This window comes from Eptesicus fuscus, chromosome 4 (assembly GCF_027574615.1).
Source record: "Eptesicus fuscus isolate TK198812 chromosome 4, DD_ASM_mEF_20220401, whole genome shotgun sequence".
NCBI lineage: Eukaryota > Metazoa > Chordata > Mammalia > Chiroptera > Vespertilionidae > Eptesicus > Eptesicus fuscus.
Window position 1 is genome coordinate 9,824,115 of NC_072476.1, and position 5,738 is coordinate 9,829,852.

Below are 5,738 nucleotides of genomic sequence, written 5' to 3' on the forward strand. Positions count from 1 at the left end.
GAGCCTTGGTTGGTTGGAGCTTCATCCAGGACACCTTCTGGTATACCAAAAGGATTAGGGTTTGAGTCCCCCAAGGGAGGATACCTAGGATGCCGGTTCAATCCCTGTTCGGGGATACAGGAGGCTACTGATTGATGTTTCTCTCTCGCTAAAAAATCAATTTAAAAAAATATCCTAACCTGACCAGCGTAGCTCAGTGGTTGAGTGCCCACCTATGAACTAGGAAATCACGGTTCAATTCCAGTCAGGGCACATGCCCAGGTTGCTGCTTGATCCCCAGTGGGGGGCATGCAGGAGGCAGCTGATCAAAGATTCTCTCTCATCACTGATGCTTCTGTTAGAAAGAAGGGCAGCACCAAAACCAGAGTTTAGGCCCACAGTCTTGCATGATTGGCTAATTTAAAGGGAAAAGGAAGGGGTTGACCTTTGCCATTTCAAAATGGCAGTCCCCAGGGGAGCTGCAAGTTAGGAGAGCCAAAATGGTGGCTGCCTAAACTCCCTTCTTTGACAGAAAAGATTACATGTTTATTCCCACAACTCCCCCCTTTTTTCTTTTCTTTTCTTTGTTTATATTTTTATTGACTTCAGAGAGGAAGGGAGAGGGAGAGACAGATAAAAACATCAATGATGAGAGAGAATCATTGATTGGCTGCCTCCCGCACGCTCCCCACTGGGGATCGAGCCCACAGCCTGGGGACATGCCCTTGATGGGAATGGAACCTGGGACCCTTCAGTCCACAGGCTGACGCTCTATCCACTGAGCCAAACGGGCTAGGGCCCCCTTTTCTTATTTAACTCTTTTCTTCAAACTCGGCTAACATTCATTGACTTTCATGCTCTGCAGTGTCTAGGAGGAGGAGATTATTTTGCTGTTTGGTCAATGGGATTTCAATTAACCTTTGGATAAGGCCCTTCATACATGGATGATACAACATCCCACCTCTGTAACTCCTAACAAGATTATCAAAGAATGAATATGGATACCATCATCCCCTTCCATTTTCTGAACCATTGCTCTAGTAGATTGGAGAAAGGATCCTCAATTCCAGGATTCTCAGCTAACTCATGGCCTAAAGTTGTTAATCCCTGCAGGGCCATTGGCCAACATGGCGGCTGTCTAAACTGTTCTTTGACAGAAAAGATGACTTGTTTATTCTCACACTTCCAAAGAAAATAAATAAATTTAAAAAACACATTACCCTTCCTCACAAATCTTTTTTTTTTTAATTTTTTATATATTTTTTATTGAGGTATTATATGTGTACATATCTTACCATTACTCCCCCCACCCCACACCCATACATGCCCTCACCCCCCAGAGTTTTGCATCCATTGTTCATGCTTATATGCATGCATACAAGTCCTTCGTTTGATTTCATAACTCCCCCACCTCTCCCTAACTTTCCCCCTGTAATTTGAAAGTCTGTTTGATGCTTTACTGTCTCTGTATCTATCTTTTTGTTCATCACTTTATAATGTTCTTTACTATTCCTCACAAATCTTACAATTTTCAGAACCCACTTTTTTTCCAGTCAAAATGACACCAGAACCATAATTTCTTTCCAATTAGAATTCCTAATCCATAGTGCTAGGTGTATGATTACTGCTTTGTGATTGTCCTGTGAGCTCATAGCCTGCCATCCACCAAAGCTCTTCTAGTCCTAGCCACATCAAGAGACGGACAATGAGCTCTTGACCTAGTCCTCTCCCTTGAGAGCAGCCCACTGCTTGAAGGTAGGTTGGTTACATTGGGTTCTTTCTACTTTAAGGGGACAGTGATTCATCCTTTTGGAACCATTAACATATCCAGATGTGTATTGGCTTTTCCTGACTACAGCACCTCTCCTTCAGCCCACACATCCAAAGGCTTGCAAAATTCTGAGTCACTGACATGGAATCCTGCACAAGAGACCCATTTCATGGTAAAGCAGGTCAAATATTTATTTCTGTGTAGCAAGCCACTTAGAAACTCAGTAGTGTGAAATAAAAACATTTATTATTTCTCATAATTCTGTGGAATTCCTCCAGGGCTTAGCTGGGCCCAGGGCTCTTCAACTCTAGGTGGTGATGACTGAGTTCCCAAAATTGCTTGTATAAAACGGGGCTGAGTGAAGGTAGAAGGCTTCACTGACATGACTGGCCCCTCCGTGGTCCTCCATGTGGCCTCTCCCTGTATGTGAGATCATGTCATTCAGCAGTCTAGTCCAAGCTGCTTCATAGTATGGCAGCTGGCTGCCCTCAGGGAGGAAGTGGAAATTGACCGTTCTTTTAAGGACTAGGCTCAAACCCCAGAACTTTACTCCTACCATTGTCAGTCAGAGGAAGTTGAAAGGTCAATGCAGATTCAAGGGGAGGGGAAACTAATGCTACCTTTTGATGTCAGGAACAGCTTGTGTGTACAAAGCTGTGAATAATTTCCAATAGCCATTTTTGGAGACCACTGACTGCAGTCCCCAATGGCTAAAATATACAGGCTTTGGAATTAAGGGTGGGAAGCAGTACTGACATAATCATTGCTCTCGTTGACCAAATTGAGGACTTCAATATTAAAAACTTTAAAGCCGGGGAGGAACCAAGATGGCGGCATAGGTAAACACCTAAACTGCTGCCTCGCACAACAATTTCAAAACTACAACTAAAAGACAAAAGGGCCGAACCGGTTTGGCTCAGTGGATAGAGCGTCAGCCTGCGGACTGAAGGGTCCCAGGTTCGATTTCGGTCAAGGGCATGTACCTTGGTTGCGGGCACATTCCCCCGTGGGGGGTGTGCAGGAGGCGGCTGATTGATGTTTCTCTCTCATCAATGTTTCTGGCTCTCTATCCCTCTCCCTTCCTCTCTGTAAAAGATCAATAAAATATATTTTAAAAAAATACTTAAAAAAATAAAATAAAAAATAAAAGACAAAACGTCTATCACCCAGAACCACGGGAAAGCTGGCTGAGTGGAAGTTCTACAACTAGAAGGAAAGAGAAAAGAGCATTGAGATGTGCACAAGAGCTGAAAAGCTGAGGTAGGGAGGCGCGCGAACCGGGCTGGCGGCAGGCATTGCTTTCTTCAACCCAAAGGGAGACAAGCTCCCGATTACTCTGAAATCCAGTTTCTGGGGAGACACGGGGGACCCAAACTCCTACGGGGAGAAGCTGGACTGTTTACCATCGGGTTGGAAAGTGAGGGTGGCTTGCTTGCAGAGCTGCGCGCAGGAATAATTGTTTACTGTGCTGGGGCGCGGGACGCAGGGACGTGGTCCGAGAAGCAGAGATGGCTGACTGGCAGCCATCGCTGTTTGCCACGCCCTAGCCTAGTGACTCCCTGAGACCCCGCCCCGCACAACCTACAAACCCACCCAAGCTCCAAGCAGCGGCTTTTGCATATGAATGGCCTGCCCTATCGCAGCTTAACATAGCAAACTGCAGCCCTGGTCAGACAGCTCCAAAACCTCCAAACCCCAATCAAAGAGGAGAAAACTGTAGTTCTCACTGTAGCTCCTGCTGGGTGGCCCTAGACAGTAGCTGACCTGCAACCCATTGGAGATCCAGAAGCCAGTGTACCTAGTGGTCAGTGTGAGACACCAGATTTCAACTCCTCACATCCATAAGTGACACATTCAAGAGGCAGACTCAGTGAGCACCAAAGCCCCACTGAAACAAGTCCTGCCCCATAAGCGTGTCTCCAGCGCAGCAGTTTTTCCATTATAGACACAGCGGGTCCTCACAGCCAATTGGCCTGGAGGTCCATTCCTCCCAGTGTACCAACAGCAATAAAGGCTTAACTACACCAAGACTTTGCACTCAGCCCACAAAGGGGTGTACCAAGAGCATCCACCTCAGGTGATTGGGGAGGCTGAGCTACTGGCCCTTTAGGTCACCTACCACACAAAGCCACTCCATCAACACAGGGAAGCAGCAAAATGCGGAGACAAAGAAATATGTCATGAATGAAAGAAATGGAGGAAAGCAAACTACTGGACGACATAGAGTTCAAAAACCACATTTATAAGGTTACTCAAGAATCTTCTAAAAACTGCTGAGAAATTTGATGAGACCTCTGAGGAGCTTAGTGAGAACTTCAAGGACCTTAATGAGAATGCCAAAAAAAATGGAAAAGGACAAGTCAGAAATTAAGCATACACTGTCTGAAATAAAGAATATACAGAAACTCAACTATAGATCAACGTACCCCAAGAATCAAACCAAAGTTCTGAAATATGAGGAAACAAAAAATACCCAACCAGAAAAACAAAAAGAAAAAGAATCCAAAAATATGAAGATAGTGTAAGGAGCCTCTGGGACAACTTTAAGTGTACCAACATCTGAATTTTGGGGGTGCCAGAAGAAGAGAGAGTGCAAAATATTGAAAACCTATTAGAAGAAATAATGACCGAAAACTTTCCCTACCTGGTGAAAGAAATAGACTTACAAGTCCAGGAAGCACAGAGAACCCCAAACAAAAGGAATCCAAAGAGGACCACACCAAGACACATCATAATTAAAATGCCAAGGGCAAAAGACAAAGAGAGAATCTTGAAAGCAGCAAGAGAAAAACAGTTACCTACAAGGAAGCACCCATACAACTGTCAGCTGATTTCTCAACAGAAACTATGCAGGCCAGAAGGGAGTGGCAAGAAATATTCAAAGTGATGAACAGCAAGAACCTATAACCAAGATTACTCTACCCAGCAAAGCTGTCATTCAGAATTGAAGGTCAGATAAAGAGCTTCACAGACAAGAAAAAGCTAAAGGAGTTCATCACCCCCAACCAGGATTACATGAAATGCTGAAGGGTATTCTTTAAGAAGAGGAAGAAGAAAAAGGTAAAGATAAAAATTATGAACAACAAAATGACATCAAATACATACCTACCAACAAGTGAATCTAAAAATCAAGTGAATAAAAAATCTGATGAACAGAATGGACTGATGAATATAATAGAATCAGGGACATAGAAAGGGAGTGGACTGACAATTCTCAGGGGGAAGGGGGTGTGGGGTGCGGGAAGAGACTGGACAAAAATCATACACCTATGGATGAGGACAGTGGTGGGGGATAAGGGCATGGGGTGGGGTGGGGAATCACATGGAGGGGAGCTATGGGGGGGGGGGGCGGAGAGGAACACCTGTAATAATCTGAACAATAAAGATTTATTTAAAATTAAAAAAGAACTTTAAAGCCATTAGGAAAAAATGTGGAAGAGTAACTTGGTGTAGGACAGGATTCTTTAGCAAAATACAAAAAATACTAAGCATAAAAGATAAATTTTTCTATATTTAAATAAAAACTGTTCATCAAAAGGCACCACAAAGTGAAAAGACAAGATGCAAACAGAGATACTTTCAACACAAATCACTGATAAAAATTTAATATCCAAAATAGAGCGCTAAGAAACTATAAGAAAAAGACCAACCATTTAACAGAAAATTGGACCAGAGAAGAGAAAGTCTTGGCCAATAAACAGGTGGAAAGATGCGATAATAATCGTGGAATGAGAATAAAGCCACAAGCAGGTCCACTTCAAACCCACAGGACCGTCCAGGCCAGCTCTGGGTGGTGACGGCCGCACGCTCCCGCGGCGCTGGACTCCCACGCACGCGCCCGCCGCCAGCAGTGGGGCGGCACTGGGTCCGGGAGGGCTCAAGTTTCTGGCCCCGGGAGGGCGCGGCCTAAAGCAGTGTTGCTTAGCAACCGAGGCCCTCCGCGGGATGGGGCCAATTCCGGCGCGCTTCCGCCCCGCCCCGGTATACC